Here is a 23,467-nt window from a genome sequence, read left to right on the forward strand (position 1 = left end):
CGGTGTCATATTTAGATACCTATAAAAGGGCTGCGAGGATGTGAGGAGGAGTCTCACGAGGATGTGAGAATTTGTTTCTCTTGTTCCAAGCACAGGATATACTCTGTTAGGCTGATAATTAGAGGCATTAGCCGACCAATGCCCTGCACAGTAAAAACAGCAAGTTTAACTTGTTTTATACATCTATATAATTATTTGTCCAATAGACACAGATATGAAAAAAGGGCAGGAAATCAGGACTAAGTTCCTTATAAATGACTGTCATTACTGCTCTGTTATCTGTCCTGTTATCTCGGTAATGGTGGAAGTAAAGGAACCTGAACATAATCTAAAATGATGCCCCACCAAGCATTACATAACCAGTCACAAAGTTACGTGCCTTTAGATCACACTTAAAATGTCTCATCAAAGTTGCATTGCCAAGGAAAGAAAAATCACAAGTTATTAAATATAAATACGCGATGTTAAAAATTGCTTTTAGTGTGGTTATGTAATATTTATTGTTCTGTGGCTAAGGTCATATAAAGATCACATATGATGGGTGGTGTATTTTTATTACACTTTTTATGTCACATGCATCTCGAATGAGCTACTCTGAATGTCCTCATCTCCTTGCTCTAGAAGGGATTCACATCAGGATGCCTGGAGGAGCTGCTGTACTCCGAATAAGTTAGAAGTCAAAATAAAAATAATTTAGCAGTTCCCTTTTGGAGGAAATCGGTTCAGTGTTTAAATTCAGGTGGCAGAACTGAGGAGACAGCCCAATTGTCATTCATCTGAGATCCCATCATGACAATCGCATGGGCTCCTCGATCCGCCACGCGTGGTCAGCCCTAATAGGCTCTGACAACGCCAGCACTGAGTGGGTTTGGTGGTCTCACCCTCCTTCTCAGACTATATTCATCCACATCAAAATGCTGCCGCACAATTCAGCACAATTGCCAGGAGAGGACAGGAGGGCAAGAGGTCAGGACAGAAGTGGGTTTCTAGAGCTGCAAGTGAGGCTCATACAGCTTTTCTTCCTGGTATTTCTGGGTCGAGTTTTGTAGTATTTAATCTTCTCCTTCAACCCCTGCCTCCCTGCAAAAAACTGCCATGCAGTATTTTGGGGTAAGCATATTTAGTCCTGTTGAATGACGCCTACTGATTGCCATTGAGCAAGTGCTGCACAGACAAAAGCAAGGAAAGCAATGGAGATTTCCCAGGCTTGCGGCACTGCCCACAGGTAACGGCAAACGCCAGGTTCCTGGTTGCTGAAATCCATGGCCCCTCTTCTGGACTGCAAAGCAGGCCAACAGATTGTGATAGCAATTTGTATTTATCTTCTGTGGACAATGGGGGAAAATGAAATAACAGATAATTGACTCTTTCCTTAGACTATAATTGCCTTTGCACCACAAAAGGGCAAGTACTAAGTCCTGCAGAGGATATACTTCTTCACAACTGGGGAAAACCATTACCTTAGGGACAGCTGAGTTCAGCTCAAACTGCGGCACTTGTACGGTCTACTAAGGGCCAATGCAAATGACTGTGCACCTATATTTATTTACACACATACACACACACACACACACACACACACACCCTGAGCCATATCTATCTGGGAGGGGTGGGGGCAGCTCCTCCTCTCATTGAAATCAAAGACTACGTTCCAGTAGATTTCAAAGGGAACAAAATTGGGTCCTGGCTCCTGCTTGAAAACCACCCCATCAAAAGAGCAGCATCTGGCCTTTAAAAAAGAAAAACCTTCTCTTCAAGTGGTGCAACAAGATAAAGCCAAGCTCAGCCTCAAATCGCTGTGCCCGAAGGGAGAAGTTACGCTGCACCAACTGATGTACAGACCAGCAACAGATGAACCCAAACACAGAGCTTGGGGCTTTGGTTCACCAAGATTAAAGCTCTTCTTGCTCAAGTGGTCTAAATGCTAGCTTCCACTCTTCAGGAAGTGTTGAAACGATGCCACTGCTGCCCAATCAAAATTAGCATATTGTACAGCAGCAATGACTTACAAAACAACTAAAAACTATATTAGGAGGGTAGGCATCAATGCAAATTGTCCCATTCAGAAGATAAGCAAGATGCAAGCATGGGTTATTTATTAATTTTTGTCATCACTGATTGATATCTTGATTAAGTGCCAGAAGGCATTGGACCAGGTGTTAACTATGTGCAGATTGGATGCAGTGTTCTGTGAACTTCACGCTGTATTAAAGGCACAGACATGCCCAGTTGGAGCAGTAAGCCTTTGTTTGATTTGGCAGAGCTTGCAACTCCCCGGGGCCAGTGCCATAAAGAGGTTTCTGTTAGAAGCGCAGTGCTCATTGTCGGAAAAATCGCCCCTCCAAAAATTAGCATGGTACAATGAAGAATGCATAATGTTACGCAAATGACAGCTGCTTCGCTGAAACAATAACTAGGAGATGGCTTTTGCCGGAGTGCACCTCTCATGTAAATGAACTTACTGATTCGAGAGCGCAAAAGGAGCGAAAGCCCAAACCCTGAAGACCTTTCCACAAATCCAGCCTGCAGTTCCTGTGCCCCCCAAACTCCCACTGCTCTCATCGAATGTTGGGTTGGGCCCTCACGCTGTAGCTCTGGGAAGCCAGGGAGTGGCTGGGTAAGCACAAGCTGGCAGCAGCAAAGTTTAGCCTGTTATGGCCAAAACAGCGGCAAAGCTTCAGAGTCCATTCTGAGCTACAACCGTGTAAATTCAGGGCCGCTCCAGTTCAAGAAACAGCCATGCAGGGGGTCACCCTCCTCAACAGGATGCCACCGTACCACACCCTCCACCGGCTGAGAAAATGTATTCGGAGCTACCACCTCTCTCTATTCTGTTGCACAAATTCCTCTCTGGTTGCAGCTTGGCTCTCACACGGCAGTAGTAGATCAGTGAGCCCAATTCCCCATTATTCATACCACTTTCATCTGGGGGAGGAAATCCTATGGCATTTCTCCTGCCCGAGCCCACCGCAAGTGAAGGATCAAGCCCAGTCGAGCTAAAACTCTCTACAGGAGAGTTCATGCTTTGTATCATGTCCCTCTTACCCAGCAGAAGGTGTTCTGTCATCCATTCGCAGATTAAAAATATTACTCATTTGCATCCAAAGCTGGCCCTACAATGCAAAACTAATCCAAACAGGGCTGTGGCGCACAGAAAAAAAAACGTTAAGAAAAGAAGAAAAAACAAACACCCATTAGCACTTAGCTCTATTTCAGTTCATCTGGTGCCAGTTTGGGATCTTCAAGCCTAGATACCTCTCGGTGTCTTATGAACGTGCCTTGGTAGAAAGCAAGCCTCGCAGGAACTCAAATCAGAAGCTGTGGGAGTAAAGAAAAAAAGCCATGTGCTTAATTTAACATCAGTAAGCAGGGCGGTGATTTTTTTTTTTTTTTTTTTTTTTGGCATCAGCCAGATGTGATGATAAAAGGAAACTAGATTCAAAGCCTGATTCCAAAACTCCTGGTGGCAGAGTGTAAAGCAACCGGTCATTTGTCACTCGTGGGGAAGGAGAGCAATCGGTTAATAGAGGAGTTGGGGGTAAGGGGAGGACAGAGCACTGGTTGGACTGATAGGGGTTCCCCAGCTTACTGTCATGATTAACAGCCCCTGCCAAAAAAGGGAGGCAGGTCCAGAAAGCAAACAAGGTGTTGCCTTGGATTTTTCAGCAGGCCCAAGATATGGCGACTGCTGCTCGTTGCATTAGCAATTCAGGAACAGAAAAAAAAAACAACCCATACTACAAGGAGGTGGGGCGGGGGGAGGCACTTCACAGAAAACCTCTGCAATTAAAGCCTAAAAGAAGAGGTGGTTGTGAAACGTTCTTTGCATTACGGGCACAGCCAACAAAAATGTTTACTCTGTAGCAGATCATGTATGGGTTGAATAATAAATCAAGACCAAGGAATTACTCATCACCTATTTGGGTATGGAAAAAAACTGTGATTGGAGGTGGCAGGGCTCAGCTCCGAAAAGTCCGGCCGTGTTAAGAAAGGATTCAGCTGCCACGGCTGGAATTGAGCAATTACATTTGTGTAATGCAGCTCCGCGCCTCCCACCTGGAGTGGACTACCAAAAGGCAGATGCAAACCTCTGAATGGGTAAAAATAAGGGGTAGGCATAAGAAAAAAAAAAAAAAAAAAAAAAAATCACACGGTTTTACCCAGTGACCTCCCTCCAGTTTCCATACTGGAACTGTTCGTTCTGGGAGCAAGTGGGAGCTTTGCTAGAGAGGTCCTAAGAAAGGCATTTTGGATGGCTAACCAAATATGAGGGTGCATCCTCCAAACTATCGGCAGTGGAGAGCAGCATAGTTATTGCAGAACCGTGTTTAAGCCATACAGCATGCCTGGTAAAATATACAAACTGAAATTCATTTCGTACACACACATACACACACCACAGGAGCTATAATCAAGCACAGTTTCTGGAAAGCTAAATGTTTAGAGCTCCTTGAAAATAAGACCTGCTGTAGAAATACATTAATTTTTGGAGTTTTGACGATTACAAATCTTGAGCAATTTACTGACCTACAATCAGCTAAAGTTCAAGCATTGGTAGCTATGTACTTAAAAAAAAAAAAAAAGAAGCCAGCACATTTTAGTGAAATGCTACAGACTTCCCTGGATGAAGTCCTCTTGGACAGACATGAGCCAAAATGTGTGGGCTGCCATATCAACAGATGTAAGAAATAAGGAAACCGATGGAAAGCCATTGGTTTCGATCTGCTGCTTCCTATTGGATAAGGCTCTGGCCCTGTATGTTCAAAACCAATTTTCTTAATCTTATTGTAAATGGAAAACTTTTTTCATAATGTGTTCTCCCATATCACTGCATCCCTTGCCTCTCTGATTTGTTAGACAAAGATTTTTAGTAGACAGCGAGTTTTACACAGCCAAGGCTCCCAGCCTGGGGGAGAGAGATTTCATGACCTTTGAAATTAATGCTCCATTGACATAGGGTCCAACTCTATAAACATTAAAAGTCATAGTGCTTTCTTCAATAAGTTCCCCTGAACAAAATGGCAGCAATGCACCTGCCTGAGACTGCCTGCAGACCCAGGTTTGGGGGTTAGGCAGTAAATGCATCCCTTTAGAAAGCACAGGCACACAGGACAAAGGACAAGACATGACCTATTGGGTCATCAAGATTAGGAGCCGGCCCTTACAGACAACTGAGCCACAGAATCCCATTGCTAAACAGATCCAGCTCCATCTGAAAACCTACTTTGCTCTGGATCCCCAGTTCTCCTACTGGAAAGCTGTTCCAGACCCTTCAATGGTTAGACTTCTTTTGATTTCCAGCATTAAATGCATTCAAGACAAGTTGGCAGGCAAGTTTCTTTGCGTGAATCTGATATCTTTTAAGCTGGCCTAATAAAAGATATCGGATTCACACAAAGAACCGTGCCTGCCTGTGCCCTTAGACCAGCACGGCTACAACCTACACCCCTTCAAGACAAGTTGACATCTTTTTCTCAAGCCAGTCTTATCCTCCTCTCTCTTCAAGAGCTCTTCTCCAGCCAGGTCTGGCTGATAGTAACCACTCTGGTGAGCTTCTGGGTCTGGAGAAGCTCAGCAGAGCCAGGTAGCCTGGGCATCTTTGGCCCTTTCCACACCAGGACTTGCTGTGGTTATGGCAGAGGTAAGCAATTATTTGGGCTCTGCCCCAAAGCCCAGCCCCATGCTGTCACCACCCCAAGATCCCGGGGTCACCCCAGCCCTGCCCACATGTCTCAGTCCCTTGTGCCGCCTCCTGCCTGCCCACAACCCTATCCCAGCCACTCAGCCTGTGCAAGCCCTGCTCCGGCCCAGAGCGCCCAGGCGGCAGAGCCAAGTCCAGCAGCAGCTCCTTGCCACCACAGCTGCCAGGAAATGGAGGCTGTCCACCACACTGCCCCAGCCCCTCTGCACGCCTGGGCATGCACCATGGCCCAGGGTGCCCCTTGCACCTGGCCAGGCAGGACCAAGGGACCTGCCATGGGCTGGACAAAATTCCACAACAGGCCGGATTTGGCCCACGGGCCATAATATTTCGCACCGCTGAGTTATGGTATAGGCAAGGTCTAAGCCTGCTCTCACAAGACACATCAGCCTCTCCATCCTATCCGACCTATCTTTGAATCTGCTCCAGCTGAGTACACCGTCCTTGAGCATGGCAGACTAGATCTGCATACAGTATTTGCAATCTGGGCTCACTGGTGCCTTCTACAATGGGATTAATACTTCGCTATCTCTACCAGAAATATCTCATCTGATACATCCTGAGTTTGCATTTGCTTTTTTCACAGCCCCATCACACTGTTGACTCATAGTCATCCTGTGATTGACTAATATCTCCAGCTCTTTCCCCTCCTCAGTTGTCACTGACTGACAAAATTCCCAGATTAAAGAAGAAATTCTTGCTGTACCCAAGTGAATGTCTTTGTACTTTGTGTTGCGTTAGGTTTGATCCAGTTTCTATTATTTTTATCCCCAACATCCTCCAGTTGTCTTAAATAACATTGTGATGCCCTGTATTGACATCTCCTAGCACTCTCCTCAGCAAGTTATCTTAGCAAACTTCTGCTTTTTGTGCCATTCATCAATTAAGATATTCATTAACATTGGACCTGTGAGCAATCCTTGAGGGGTACCACTCATCTGACAGCACTGCATGCAGTCCAGTGCATCAGATTCCCTCCTTTCATCGGCTGCTTACCTTATAGTACTAAAGTACCACACCTTCATCAATGACTTTCCATGTGGCACCATATCCAATGATTTACCAAACAGGACTTGTACCCCTTGCTAAAAGAGCCTTTGGCATCTACACACTAATAGGAGTGTGGCACATACTAGCTATGAAGATAAGAAGCCTTCCCAGACTGAGAACGCTGAGGCTGCGATTGGGAAGTCCTGTATACATTGCACAATGTCTACTGCATTGTAGTTACTTCCACAACGTAAGGAAAGGCAGAACTTGGAGGTCTTCCTTTTAAAAGGATGCTATACCCTCTGGCATAGCCTCATCGTACCCTACATCCAATATCTGGAGGTCTTTCTAGCCCTCTAACAAGCTGACTAGGTTGTGCGTGGCATGCAGAATTGAAGACAGTGTTAGCCTGAACATGCTACAAGAGGCATCAGCCTGGCTCTGATCACAGTGTTACAGGAGGGTGAGGTATATCAGTCTGAAATACTGTGGTGGTGAGATTGCTTTCTCCCTCCAGCCAGTTCATAACGGGTCTTGCTGAAGCGCACACCAGGTGGCTGTGAAGTCCCCAAGAGCTTTATGCACAGAAGTAGCTGCAGTATCTGCCCACTCATTGCCAGGATTTGAGGTCTCGCCTACCCTGCAGTTACACCACTACCCAAGCTAGTTGGCACATGGCTATGCCCAGGCATCCGTTCACCAATGTCCCACTATAGCTGCATTTAATAGGGCTTGATTTGCCTGTCCAGAGACATGACTGATCATTGATCCATCCACTTTGCCAACTGCTGGACAGTCCCAGGCAGAAAATGCAGTCCTGCAGCACTTTTGCCTTAACCCACTGACGGAAGTGGTTAGATTCCATCTACGGCAAAACCAAACCAAGCTGCAACAAGCCAAGGGCATAACTTGGTTATAATAAATTGAATACCCCAACAGGGCTGTAATCAGATCGTAGACAAGACCTACATTATTATGAACAGGACTCCAGCATACTGGGAGTACAGAATGTACTGTATAAAAGCCAAATTCCATTCTCTCATATTTCCTTCTAACAACGTCCTGCAGAATGGCCCATGATGTGTTGTCTGGGCAATGGCAACAGCTTCAGCATAGCTCAAAGTAAAGTTACAAAGTGCAATCACGCCTGCCTTTGAACCTCAGATTTCCAGATATTTCAAAAGTCTGTTGAGCACAAACTTCCGTGGGTTATTTTCTTCCCAGAGAAAAGTCTGAGGAAGACCTGATCAGCTGCTTGAGGGTTATATGGGGAGCAGGGAAGAGATTTATTTTTTTTAAGCTGAAAAAGTAAAGTTCAATTTGCTTACCAGCAGCTCAAAAAATGACAGACGAGAGAAAAAAGTCCCAAACCTTGACCTGGGTTTTGTCCCCCACAAGGAACAGTCTCCAGGCTAAGAAACTCTATATGTAACTGAACATTTTTCAACCACAAAAATAGCCACACAAAAAAAAAAAAATCACATTCTGGTTATTCCAGTACTGAGAGAGCTGCAGGATTTTTTCCTCTCTAAACTGATACAGCATTGAACATGCTGCTGGGACAATTTACTTGAAGGGTCCTGCGGTGGAACTACAGACTCCTCAAAATTAAAACCAGTTCAGCCTCCCTTCAGATCCACGACGAGTAAAGACTGCAGAAGTTTAACACACAAACAGGCAGATGCCCACCGTTCATTTAGGCTCTGAGCACAATCTCTTCTTCTGTACACAGATATTTTCTGAAAACTTTTACATTCAAATGGTGAAAATACAGCAATTGTCACCCAATATGGGTAAGACTTGTAGAATCGGCGCTAAGCAGAAAACACATTTAGGGTGGTAATTAAAGAGCAAACTAAATGTGCCAAGCTAACTGGACGTGCCTATCTGGATAAGCATTAAATAAAGACTTGTGTTGGTTATCAAAACATAGAGAAGTTAAAACTACTACGGATAGACTAAGTTAAGGCAGGTTTTGAGACTGAAAATACAGTGAAAACCTCTTAAATTTATTTTTCAAATTACTATCCATCTAAGCTTGCAGAAAAGGACAATTTTCTTGTGATTTCCCAGTTGGCCTAATAAAAGGTATCATTTAGGAACCAAGAATTCTTGGGTTTTGTATACCCATCTAAGCGACTGCTGTCTTTATGGGCCCAGCCAATTAAAAGATCCCAATTAAGATGAGCAGGCTATGGATCAAGCCCTACTACCCAGTACCCTCCCACGCTATAAACATTAGAAAGCAGTGTATTCTAAATAACCCTTTGATTATTGCACTTTTCATACGTTTTTGAGTCATCTGAACATTATGTCCCTCCATTAACAGGAGATAAGTGCACCTTCTCTTTGACGGAGCCTGTTTCTAAAACAAACTTATCAGGTGCGCTCCATCTGGCAAAATCTTTAAAGCTTTTAAATTTACAAACAGCCTCTACCTCTTTTGGCTTATCTTTTATTTACCCTACTGGGTATATAACAATTGCTGCTGCTTCAAAGCAAGGACTTCACAGCTGATTAGCAGTGCTGAGCTGGCTGAGCTTATTAAAGGTGATTAATGCATTCAAGTTTTTTTTTTTTCCCCCTTCTTGTTAGTTCAATTTCTTGCTCGTTATGCCCTTGTCTTTTAATATTAAAACAGACCACCTGGATAGCAGAGGACTTCATAAACAGAATCAGACAAGATCAATGCCCGTTGTACACGAGATGTAATTCATTATAATGCACTAGCTGTTCGATACTTTGCTATGCTGAAGAATATCTGTTTGACAACGGAAGTGGTGCTTTGCATTAACAATCAACATTTGGGTCCCTGTGATGCAATTAAAAACAGAAAGGTGAGTCAGTGTAAAAGGGCTCGCACAAAGTTTTTCTGTCTCCGATTGCACGCAGAATTTGTGAAGTGTGTAAGTCAGCACATGATCTCCTAACAGACAGCTCTAAACATTCAAACTCGACATGGGTTCGGTGGGGAAATCAGCTATGGCTTTCTGCTGCTGACACTCTCACTAGGTAGCTGGATTTAGACAGCAAAGCAGTCAGCTATCACCCTGCTCTTCAAGGAAAAGGCATATTGAGAAAGATGTGATCAGAGGACGGATTTTTTTCCTGAATTGTTGATGTTCTGCCTTACAGCCGCCCAATGCATGCAAGAAAAGGAAGAGTTGCACAAACTGTAGAAAATATAGACCATCCACATAATGACCAAGGAGGAACTCACGAATCCTAACATTTAGGAAAGACCAATATATTTTAAATCCCTCTAGTTTCTAATTCAAATCAGATGCATCGGTCTGGTCCCAAGGAAGGTAGAGAAAAGAAAAATGTATGCCCAAGTATAAAACTACCCCTTATATCTCAGTGGTAGCATTGCACAGGCAGGAGGGGGACCGTAAGGAGGGCTGAAAGACTCTGCGTTGCATAAGGTAAAAAAGCAAACCGGCAGACGTGAGCTTGTTGTAGTATTGGAGCATAAAGACAATGTTCTGCATTTTAAAACATGGTTGCTTGTGCATTTTTCCTATAGAGCTACAGGTTCTTATGGGATCAGAAGTGGTGTGGTTTTTATCACACCGTGGCCTTCAACTGAGCAGGTGTGGAGGGATTCATCCTGAGATTACTGGCTCTGTTATTGCTAGCAGCGCACAGGGTCTAGCCTCCTGCTGGAGTTTAAGTTCATAAATCTGCCTTGTTGAATGTGCAGCCCGCACTGCCAAGTTTAACAATCTTAATTGTAAAGAAATTCAGGCTTGCTCTGACCACATTATATTTAGTGCACAGCAGAAAACTCCCAGGACGAGAGTCTCCCATATCTTCTTGCTTGCTTGTTCCCATCCATCCCCCATCCTGCTTCGCTTACTGACCTCCAAGCTTTTTGTCATTCATTACATCTATGACAACAACACAGATCAGGATCTTCTTTTGCCACTTCCAAGTCAGAAGAAATAGGTATGTATTCCCAAAAGTATTTTTTTTCCAGTAGTAGGACTGGAGTATTTTTGTAGCCTCATGGTCCAGGAAATATGCAACAACCAAGGTTGGTATCTTTTATGGGACCCACTGTACAGCTGCAAGAGATGTGCAACAAGCTTTTGGCCACAAAGTGCCCTTCTGCAGGTCAGACTTGCTTCTTTCCCATACCTGAGGAAGGAAGGGCTCTTTGTCCCCCAAAGTTTGTCTAGCATCTCTCCTAACTATATCAGTTAGGACATATCACTAACTAGTCAGTCCAATACAAGTGATCAACAAAAAGTATCTTGCTTCTCCTCCCCCTTTTCCCCTTAAAATCCAGGATGCCGGTTTAACTCTCTTTGCACCCCTTTCATTGTCTGCAAATGTTTTAAGGCAGCAAAAGACTTGCAGATATATAATTGTGTCAACATTTGCACTAGACATGGCTGACAGCTTCTTTAAATTGTTTGATACCTTCTTCCAGATTGAGTGTGAACCCCTAGGTCATAGATTGATAGACAAGGATGCACTATGCAAGAGGAGGCAGGCAGAAGTCCCCACACCCATTCCTCCCTGAATGATCATCATCATTTCCACCTGCTCTACATTGAACTTCAGCCAGTTCATTCCTACTATTGCCAAGAGCCAGGAAGGCAAGGGAATCTCTAAATACAAGTTCAGTAAAAAGGTAGCAGAGTGCTGTACTTTGTAGATGCTGCTGCATCCTCCCAAACTCAGGGTCAAGGGGTACAGATGAACTAAAAAGACCTGCAGTAAATGTTTAGCTTTCAAATTCAGCAGGATTAAATTCATCCTTTATGTAGGTGGACCAAATACTTAGGTCTGACATAAAATATATTCCAATCTCAGGAAATCTCCAAAAAACTCTGTCTCAAATGTATAAATGGCTTAGTATACTAACATAAGATAGAAAATTGCAGATTGCCAAAATCACACCCAGACCTGCTACATGCCTCTAACATCACTTTATGCAATAAAATGCCTGGAAATCTGCACACTTTACTCCAGTATTTGAAAATGTTTGTTTAAATAATCTTAAAACGGTAACACAAACCTTGACCCGCTTCATTTTTAGTTGCCAATTTGTGTAATGCCCCTCTCAGAAAAGTACAGCGTTGCTGCCAATGCTGTTTGCATAATTCAGCTAAGTAGGAGCTAGATATTAAATAAAATATTAAAAAGCTCCTCCTTCCCAGAATATGATTTCACAAACATTATGACAGACATTTGATGCTGGCTTGCCTGTATATTCATCTTCTCTTGGTCCGATGTCTTTAGAGCCAAGTATCCAGTGAAAATAGTAACATGCTGATTTTTCTGCAGTCCCTCACCAGATAGTCTCTCTCATTTCAGTAATACGTCTCGTAAAAAGACGGCCTACCATCACACCACTTTGGACTGTGATTGTACCACGTTTTGCAAGCTAAGCATAGGTATGCCAATAAGAAATACAAGTGGGTTGCTGACAAAGAAAAAAAATCAGAATCTGAAAAGCAGAGTATTAGCAATCCAGAACAGAGCTCTGAATCAATAGCAAACCTATCTCCTTTGGATGAGACCAGGGGTAATACTACAAGTCATATTCTCATTGGAAGAGTTAGGCATCTTACCTCAATTTCTCTACCTAGATTTAAGTGTGGGCAATTACCTTCTGCCTGTCCAAATCCCACTGTCCCTTGGATGTTTGAAACCAGGTTTGGTCCTTGTTTTCAGTGAGGATACCAATGCGTAAGGAAACAAGACGCGATTGAGATCGCGACAGATTTGTCTCTCTGGACAGATCCGTCTGTCAAAAACTGTTTTGTCATCCCTGACAAGCCGGACACCTACCTCCCAGTCACCACCATGATGACCCTTCAATGGAAGACTGGTCCCCCCAGCATATAAATACACTGATATTTCCATCCACGAAGCCGCAGCATATATCTCAAATATGTACCCCAAGCTCCTCTGAAGCCTCCAGTTCATCTCCAGATGAATGTAGCTGGTTGCAGTGATCCAGGTACTGATGCCACTAGGGACACTGGATGTCTTGGGACAATGCTAATAGGATGGAGACCCACCTACTCCAAGTCGACCAGTTTAACCAGCACGAATGGCTGTTGGGAAGCCGTGCGAAGCAAAGCCGAAGGGGCTCAGTCCAGTTCATTCGAACAGTCACAGCGCAGGTTACAAAGCCAGACACTTCAATTGGCAGTAATTAGCACCTTTTACAAGACTCAACAGAGACGTCAAGGGTTGAATGAACAAGGAGACCAGACTACCCTCACACCCTACCAGATCCTGGTGAAAGCTCAGGGACGCCCTGGCAGAGTGGTGGGGAGGGGGAAAGGGCTGCTCTTCGGTTGCTCCTGCTGCACCGGCTCAGGGGGCAGCATAAATGAGTGACATCTTTGGGCACCGCACCCAGGACTGCAATCACACGCAGCCAAAAAAGCAAGTGCATATTTGCCAGCTGAGAGTGGCCACATGCCAGGTCTGAAATCTTAAAAATGAGCTACTTTTGAATTACGTGAACACCAAAAAAAGAGAACTTATTTAAACCCCAAAGAGTTTTATGATTGTCTGAAATAAGGGCTGATCACTTTAGAGAAAAAGACCTGCACCCTAAAGTCCTAAGGAATTCATTGAAGAAATGTGATTGAAAACAGAGGTTTGAGCAACATCAAGCAAAAAATGGATTTCCTCGATAAATAATTAACATGTATATGAGCAGTCATCTAATGAACTTTTAGAACCTAGACAATCCTGTCTGCTTAGCAGCTGCTTTCAAACTGATTTTTTTTGTTCACTCTGTCTATAGATTAACATAAAATCTGATTAATATAAAATCAGGTCCGAAGTGATGTTGGGCATGCCTTCAGTATAGCTTGTGGTGAAATGTAGAAATATCCAAGAAACCGGGTAAAACAGCCTGGGCTGCACCTCGCTGCTGCTTATACCCAGGGTTTGAATCACATTTTGACTCTTGGTGGGGTCTGCAAAAAACATTGGGATGACCTAATAAAATCGGAGACCCCCCCCGACAAGGTTATGATTTTCAAATCTTACTGGGGGGCTCTCGTGTCTTATGGGGGACTGGGCTCCCCTGTAATTCAAACCCTGCTTATACCCACATGAAGGCAGCACCACATATTACAGTTTAACCATACCCTTAAACTGTGCAGCCAGAAACAGAGGTACCCCAAACACTAGAGGCTACTTTTGACATTTTCACTTAAGACTCATCCCAGGTTGTAGAAATCCAGGCGCAAAGCAGAGTCTAGCCAGCTTGTTTCCCCATCTCCTTTCCTAACAACTAGACAAACTCCCTTTATACCCTACAGATAAACCTCTCCATGCCAAACCCTGAAACTTGTCCGCTGCTTTTGAAGCCACCAGTTGAGATGCCATGGCCAGATGCATCTGAAGTTGACCCTCTTTTAAATGCCTCCAGTCATTTTTAAATGGTGATAGTTTTTCTTCACCCAGATATTTATAATGTTTCCGTCGCTGCGGATTCCTTCTGGCAACAGCAGCGCTGCTAGAGGGATGTTATAAAAGCTCTCGAAGCAGACGCCGCTGATGGAAGAAACTAAAATATTATGTAGGGTTTGTCAAGTGCTCCCTGGCGTCAGTTTAAACATTGGGTTATAAGTAATTCCCCAGTGTCCTACTCTGTAGATTAATGAGCTTAATTCTTAGAATGCAAACACCACTTCTCTTTCTTCTCGTTAGCCTGAATTTGACAGTGACACTTGCAAAGATTTATCTCCCTGCCAAAAATAGTACACCTAGGAACCAATGGGGCATTTTGTGCCTCAAGAATTATGAGTCACTAAGCTACGGAGAATGAAAGCTGGCAGGTAGCCTTGCTAACCGGTGTACTCCGTGACCCTGTCACATCTCGCCGGCTCAAGAGGGTTTAGCTGGGTCAGTGCTGGGAAGGGAAACTAAGGACAGGCCGGGCAGTTGCACAAGGTAGTGGCAATTCAGTGGAAGGAGCCTTCATCCAGGATCAAAGCAACGCTCCTGTGCGGTGCAGGGCGCTGCGGTGCTGTGCATCAGCCGAGAGGCAAGGCTGAAGCTACTTGGGGTAACGGAGTAGATTAGTTAGGGTAACTTGTAACCTTAGGGTTGTGAGCTTTTCACAACCCTAAGGTTACAAGTACTGGCTGTCCAGGCCAAATGCTGTGTCAAATGGAGACTGTATTCTTCACTTCTTGCAGAAAAGCGTTACCCTGGTGTTGCAACTTGCCTTCTGCCCCAGAAGGAACTGTATTTCGGTGGATCCCTGTGCAGGACGAGATCCCACCAAACCAGCAGCCATCCCCAGCTCTCCCCCATTATACTGAACAAGCCGAATGGGAAGTTGAGGGTCACTGCTCATGATCCAGGGATGCATGCTGACAAAGCTCTAGAGCATCTGACATCTGCTCCCCTTTATCACCAGTGTCCTGCGGTCCCCTTCTGTCCGACTCAGAGACTCGGACTGTAGCTCCTAAGCCACAACTTGCACCCACAGCTCTTCACAAAGACGGGTAGCAAAGGTGGAGGGGGAGGGGGCATTAAAGAAAACGATATGCATTGGGAATGTGTTTTTTCCTGCCATCCTGAACGATGCAGCCAGGTCCAGGACACACCATAATAGCTTTTTTTGTTGTTCTGAACGTGTTTGCCGCAGTTCACCTAGGAGTCGTAGGCTCTTTGGTTAGCGACGACTGTTCTTGCAGCTCCTGAGCCAGTCGGGACTCAGCACCACCAGTTTAACTGGAAACTCTAATTTGCTAATGAATGAAGTGGGAATGAGGGGATACGTACGAGCTCTGAACACATTTCTGCCTCAATTCCCAACATGCCAGAGGGGCCACGGCATAGCGGTTTGGAGCAAAAGGCATGGGAGGGGAAGGAGAAAGGTCGTGCCCTGAATCTTGGCCATTGCAGCAAGGGCATCTGAGGTTTGCTGTAAATCAGCTTTGTTCCTGTCTGCAAAGTACTGTTTGCAAGGTGCTTTGGGTGCCTTTCAGACTCATCATAGGAGTGGCACAAAAGCAATCTCTCATGTCCATACTTTGTTCCGATTTCTCTCACAAGCATCTCAGGTCTGTGATGCCTACAACCTTCGCTTTTGCTGGCCTTGAACTCTTTGGCACCTTAATGATGTTTTTTTTGCCGGAGAAAAGGGTAAGTATAGCTTCATTCCACGCCATTGCTCTATGCGTCTCTCCAGGTCATGTCACATCATAGCACCGATCGCTTAGCCCAGCCCTGAGCTATATTTCAGAAGCTGCTGCCTTATACAGAGCAGGACCTTTCGAAGAGTTCACGTCACGTACTTCCCGACAGCATAAACGTCCGCTGTAATGGATGAGATGATGGGGAGGCGGCGTGTGAGAAAAGTAGAATCTCGCCAATTAAAACCTGCTGACCCGTGAGAAAGGTGAGTTATGGTCCCTGCAGAGACTGCCACTCCTCAAAATGTGTCTCTTCCTTCACGAATATAAGTGATTCATGAATCCTGGCCTAGTGCCTCTGATCACATAGTTGTTAGTAACAAAAACCTATGCTGCACTTTTTTATTTAGGGGCTTTACAGCCCAGGTTTTCCAAAGAAATCAAATATCCCAACAAATCCATAGACTAGAAAAGCATCATGCCCTTTTTGCCCTGCCCACTGCAGCAAAGAGAAACGAAGCACCTTGGTCACACGCATTTGAACAGCTCGGCACCCAGGACTCTGCTTGGGTCCTAAGACAACATTGCTGCACTCCCCACACCACGGGCCACACGGCATGGCTCAGGCCTGAGGCCGGCGGTCTCAACAACGAATGCCCAAGTCCATGTTCAGATGCCTAAAAACCTGCTCTAATTTTCTCAAAAGCACAAAACAAGCCTTTTCCCACTGGAGGCACTGGGAGCTCAGCACTTCTGTAAATCTTCACCCAGGCTGCAATGTAGTAATCGTGGATAATCCCTCCACTAAGCACCCTACCTTTGCTAGTGGCGTGCTCCTAACCTTCTTTTAACCTGCACGGCTTGACGGTGCACTACATTTCTGAAGAGATTAACTCTTTCTGATCATCCTCCTTTCTTTAATTGCACTACACAGGGAAGTAGGTTAAGTGACTTCAGGCCTACGCAGTTGTGCATCAGGTCACGAAGAAGTCATCCGAGACTGCAACCAAGGGAGCCAAGTAGTTTCCCTGCGAGGCAGTTGCTTTCTTCTGCAAGAAAAAAACTTCTAACTGCAATATTTAAAAGTGAAGCGTGGACAGTTTGGAGGGAGCTGCTCTCTGGGTGGGCTACAGACGTCTCCCGAGGGTCCTGGTTCCCAGGCATTAGACATCACAGTCCGCTTCCAGTGAAAATAAAGGTTGTATTTCTAGTCCTTCCGGCTGTGAAAAAAGCACAAGAGTGCGACAGGCATTCTCCGAGTGCCCAAGCGAAACAATCCCTTAAAACCTGAGACTTGCCCCAGACCTTCGCTCTGAAACCTTCACTCTTTAGAGTGGCCATCGCAGAGGACAGTCCGGTTTTCTGCTACTCTGTCCTCTATGGATACAAAACCCGACGCCTTTATGTCCTCTGTTTTTCTCTTGAAGAGAGAAAACTTGAGACGACATCACCAGACGCATCTCAGGTTGACCCTCTTCTAAATGTCATTTTTAATGTTGATAGTGACTGCATATTTAATGTTGATAGTTGCTAGATAGTTTCTTGAAGAGAAAAATAGAGGACATAAAGGCGTCGGGTTTCGTACCGATAGAGGATGTAGGACAACCGGACTGTCCTCTGTGATGGCCACCCTACTCTTCTTTGCACACCGGCGAGGCTGAGCCCTCAGTCTCCCAAAACAGACTACGGCTTGCTCTGAAGACGAGAGCTAAAAACGAGCAATGGAGAGAGACCCACCAATCCATCAGACATCTCTTATGGGATGGACAGTCCTTGCTCGTGTGAAGCGGCGGAGAAACAGGGATGCAGGGCGAGCTGGGGCAACAGGAGCAGATCCTGGCCCAAAGAGAGGAGCGAGGTACTTGGAGCCCGACATGAGTGCTCCCAAGGCCCTGGATTGCCCAATGTATGCACCCAATAGCGTCAGAGAAATTGCAAGGATTTTACTACCATGAGCAATAACAATCCCGGGAAAACGTCCAGACACGTTATGATGGAAAAACAGTCACATCTTGATTAAGCTCAGACTTCTGGTGCGTACTGGATGCCTTCAGTACAAGGATTAGCCTGGTGACCACCTTGGTTCCCTCTGATTCAGGGGAAAGGAATAAGCACGCCTCCTTAGTGTGTCAGTCGTGGTATATTCCCAGACCTGTCCAGCTGCTTGTCCAGGCTAGCTGCGGTAAAGCTGGGTAAGCTTTCTCTATCATGTGCTCTTTCTACCATACAGTGCCAAATACTCAAGGACAGGCTTGTCTTGGCTCTTGGGAGAGCGGAGCAAATAAGTGGAGCGATGAAGTTAGGCCCCCTGCAAATCCGTTTGCAATTTTGTCCAATAGAGTCAATTTTTCTAAGTTACTGAACTTGTTCTGTGAAAAATCCTCTGGTTGCTACTTAGACTGGTCACCAGCTGATTGTGAGGCACGTGAAAATTGAGATGTGTTGCCTGCACGTGCAGGCCACATTTCTGTTCCCCGACAGGATGAGTGCATGTGTCAAAGCCTGGTGCCGGGGCAAATGTCCACATCCACCAGCTGCCCTCTACGATGGCCACCCTACGTCTCTGCACCTGGGTGAGGCTGAGCCCTCAGCCTCCCAAAACAGCCTACGGCTTGCTCTGAAGGCGAGAGTACAATGAGGTCTGGCCTGCTAAAAACAAGCAATGGAGAGAGACCCACCAATCCATCAGACGTCTCTTATGGGATGGACAGTCCTTGCTCATGTGAAGCGGCGGAGAAACAGGGATGCAGGGCGAGCTGGGGCAACAGGAGCAGATCCTGGCCCAAAGAGAGGAGCAAGGTACTTGGAGCCCGACATGAGTGCTCCCAAGGCCCTGGATTGCCCGATGTATGCACCCAACAGCGTCAGAGAAATTGCAAGGATTTTACTACCATGAGCAATAACAATCCCGGGAAAACGTCCAGACACGTTATGATGGAAAAACAGTCACATCTTGATTAAGAGCTCAGACTTCTGGTGCATACTGGATGCCTTCAGTACAAGGATTTTGATTTGATCTCTTTGCATGTTTTCCAAACTTTTAAACCATAATTTAATGAAACATTTGTGAACACAACTGAACATTTGTGCCCTTAAATTCAACTGTATGCAAAAATGGCACCATCTTTGAAGCACAGAGAGGATGACGTTTTCCAAAAGCAAGTGACAAGTGAAGTAAGATTCATTTTTGAGCGGACGCCACTTCCTAATCTCACACACGCACGCACATGTGAAGTCAGCCTTCCACAAGTCCTTTATATCTTTTGACTCACCTGGCCTTAGCCACTGTAAAATTCAATATTCAAAGGTAGATGGTTGATAGGGACCTGGTCAAATTCCTTCTTCAGACTCTTTCATAAGAGTATCCTGTATTCAGAAATTCACTTGCCATTTCAACTTGGGTAGAGCTTGCCTGTTGTGTTATCGCTTCCCCTTACATCTCTGCACTTCAGTTGCTGATGAAATCAGAATACTACACGATCAGTCACCATAAGTACATCACCAAGACCACTCACCATAAATACATCACATGAGCATATAAAACAAATGTCTACCTTCCATATCAGCAGTGCATTACATCTGCAAAGTGCAAAGGGATCCTTTAAGACTCCAGACTAGCTGCATCGTCATTTGCTTCTGATGCAACATGATTAAGCTTTTGCTACCTCCGAGCACACCAAGGATGTTGCACTGGCAGCAGAAGGCTGGTGCTGGTTACACCCTCCAGCCGAAGGCTGATCCAAATTATTTGAGTCTCTGCTCTTATCTCAAGTCATCAGTTGTAAAGTTTTTTCAGCAGACACGTACTTCTTTATGCAGGATGAGCCATCGCTTGTAGCTATATTAGAGTTGGAAAACATCCTCTTCAGTGGATTACTTGCAAGGTGGCAGCTGAAGTGAGGAACCGAATGCATCCCATCAACAACGGCTGTCAGACGTTCCCCCTCAAGGTCAGCTTTTTGACCAAAGTAAATGAGCTAACCTCTTCCTTAACCTACTGCCATGGGATTTCCATTGCATAACTGAATTGTAAGAGGATTGCTCTAGTTGTTGTCAAGGGATGTGTGACAGACAATTTTTTTGTGCTTGACAGCTGGAGGAGTTGTCACTTACTTCCATCTGGCAGAAAGATGACATTTAATTAATGCTGGTGCTTACGGTTACAGCAAAATCGCCGGATCCTGCAAGGTGCGGAGTGCCTCCAAGAAGCTGCTGCATGCTCTTGGCTCCAAATGAACTCAGGCAGAAGTGGGGGTGCTCAGCTAGCTACAGGATAGGTCCCTAACTTTCCTTGGGAAAGGTACTTGCTTCCTCCCATAGGGTCACTTCTGGATTCTTTCCATTGTAAAAGCATCTCACAGAACAAGCTCAAAGGCCTTTGTAATCGGCCAGGTTGCCATTTTCAATACATATGGTGCAAAATAACTTTGCAGAAATATGACTTGCTGAGCTGACTGGACAGGAGATGTCAGTGGATATGAAGCAAATGCTTACAAGTCCCCTGGGTAGGAGGTTACATATTTCCGTGGCTTCAACAAATCAAATCCTTCAGCCCTGTCATCACATTCGGTATGAATTATCTTAGCACTGGACATTTGGAAGCAAATTAAGAAAACAGAGTCAGGATTCCTGGGTTCTCTTCCTTGACCTGCCATTGACTTAGGCCTTGACCCTGCCAAGTGCTCCTTGCAAACAGACCCCTATGTCAGGGTAGTCCCACGTAACAAAATACAGGTCTGGGAAGATGCAGGAATCTCCTGTGCGCAGGATATGGGCCTCTCTGTGACCTTGGTCATGTCACTTAACCCTGTGTTAATCCATTCATAAATGGAGTTTATAATATCCACTTACTTAGCAGGATGTTGTCATCCTTAATTAATTAATGCTCTTAAAGTACCTTGGGAACTTCAGAGAAAAGACAATCTCCAACTGCAAAGCATCATTATTTTATTAAATGACATACCGATCACTGTTTCATCCTCAGCGGAACAGCTGCTGAGCCTTAATTGCCTCTTCATCTTAGTTATGTGCTTTGATGAACAAAAACACATTAAGAAGCAGAATCGAGGGTAATGCAATTCATTCTTCCCTCAGCACTTCAGCAAAATGATGGCGCTGGATACTTGCAATGAAGCTTATGAGAGCTCCTGAATGAGCTATGACTCGAGAGGCAGTTAAAGGGGGGCTTTGAAGAAGTTACACTCAACTCTGCCTGGCAGTTATGGATGACCAGGTGACAACTGCTGCAACCTGGCTTGGATCGTACTAAGTTCTCCTTTCTGCCAAAGACTAGAACAGATTTCTGGTGAATTCAGTGGAAGCTGGGAACATATCCAAGGAGGCGTACCATTCATCTGGAAACGCAAGCTTCAACATGACTTAGCATTTGAGAAAATGAAGACTTACAGGACCCATTGAGTTCCAAAACTGTTGCCACAGATGCTATCAGAGGGAGGACTAGTAAGAAGATAACAGCAGGAACCGAACAAGGGGACGGGTGATTAGTGACTAAGAAGAGGCAGAGAACCAGAAGACATTCTTCCTGGCTAGAATTAAATAAAAAAGCAATCAAGTTTTCAGTGAGTCAACTTCCAAAGAACCTGGTTGAAAGAAGGGAACAGAAAGCTGCAGGCAGCAAACTGGACGAGCCTTCTTGTGGTCTAAAGCAAGAAAAAGTTTGTGCACCCCTCCTTAATCCCCACCCTGCTACACACACGCAGAAAAATCGCCATCCGTGGCTCTGGATAGAGAATAGTGGATGGAGAATTCGGTAACTGCTCACGGCCAACAGAGATACGTGCGAGACTGGGTGAGGAAATGATGCACGTTGATGGGGGGAATGACACGGCATCATGCGGAACTACCCCAATTAATACAAGACTTCAGAGGTCCTAGACGAAGAAAAAAAAGTGCATGACACCATCTCAGAAATCCTTTTGACCTTACAAATGAGGAAGGAAGAAGTCAGGCAACATTGGAAGCAAACCACTGACCGTGTAACTGGTGTGAAGCTAAAGGTTTTGTTTCTGGAGAACACCGGCCATATTTCAATAGGAAAATATGAACAGGATGGCCTGCATCCCATACGCGGGAAGGGAGAGGAACTCAAAAACCTCTAGGTTGGAAAATAGCTGGAGCAACTGTGAAAATGCATTGAGAAAGCAATGCCAGGGAAGAGTGCAAGGGAGGGAAAAAATGGGACATTCAAACTCACCCAGTGTGCTGCGAACAAACTAAACCAGATGTGGCAAAAAATGCAAAGAGAAGAAACGTTTCACTTGCTCCTTTACCCACGTTTGAGTCTGAGTAACAATCAAGAGAAACTGAAAATTCTCACTGACCAGAAATTTGATATAATTGGCATTGCTGAAAAGCCATGGGAAAATGCACAGGGCTGGAATGCTTAAAACCTCTCATTAGAAGAGGATCAAGTGGGTGAAGAAGGCAGCGGACAGTTTGTAATTACACTGTTATTTGTTTCTCAGTTATCAATAACTCCAAACCGGAGGCCTTTGAATGCATGTGGATTAATGATTTAAGAAACAGCCCCCAGAAAGGATTAGCAGTGGGGGGGTCTGTTACTACCCACTGAATTAGGCTGGAGCGTCGAATGACTAACGCCTTCTGCATCTGTCTGCCGTGCGTGTGGAGGGCGGGGGGCGGCGGGCGCGGGGAGCGCGATAGAAGTGGCTTAATTTTGAGAAATACGTAGCCGAGGTCCTAGACAACCAGTAGCAAAGCACCACTGCAGCTTATAAACCTGGCTGGGAACTTTCTAACTTCAACAGTCTCGCGTCCAGATATCCAACACCGAGTCACTTCTTTTGCTTCCGCTCTGAGGCGGATTAAGATGAATCGATCACCGGACTGGAAACCGTAACGAGTCCAGTGATCATGACGAGAAGATATGGACGGAGGTCAGTTGCCATACCGTAATACCGTATTTTCTGACATACCACATGTTCCCGAGTAAGACACGCACCTTTTCTACAGAAGGTGAAATAAAGGAAAAAAAAGATGCTTTCCTTGAAAATGCCAGTTAAATATTTTCACAGGAAAAGCACAGGCAACCAAAGGAGGAGGCTGAGGAGGGGAGGGGAAGGGGAAACCTGATTTTTAAATCAACTGACCCAGAAAAAGTTTCATCCATAAATCCTAAAAGAGCAGGCTGAGGGCATCTCAGGCCTGCGAGTGTTCATTTTTGGAAAAAAAATCCTGGAATATTAGAGCAGGTTCAAAACGCTGCAAGAGTGATAATGTGCCAAACTGAAAGCAGACAAACTACATCACAGGCTAAATATAGGCTGATAAATTCAACATCATTCCTGGGCAGAATAATGAGAATATTGGTGCAGGATCAATTTAAAAAGGATTAAAAGATAAGAGTTTTAGACAGCACCAATCAACATAGTTTGAAGGGAAAAAGCTCCTGTCAAAGAAACCTGATTTAATTCCTTGAAGAAATTACATATATTTCATTGCTTGTAATAACTGCATACATACAGACTTTTGTAACACTTGGTTTCCCGCAATATTTTCATTTTAAAAACAACACCGTGCAATATCAATAGAGCACAGGTTAACCGGATTAGAGACTTACCCAGAGGACAGATCTCAGGAACTAGTCCTCAGCAGGGAACCTTCCTCAAAT

This window comes from Crocodylus siamensis, chromosome 4 (assembly GCF_052110815.1).
Source record: "Crocodylus siamensis isolate JL-2025a chromosome 4, ASM5211081v1, whole genome shotgun sequence".
Classification (NCBI taxonomy): Eukaryota; Metazoa; Chordata; order Crocodylia; family Crocodylidae; genus Crocodylus; species Crocodylus siamensis.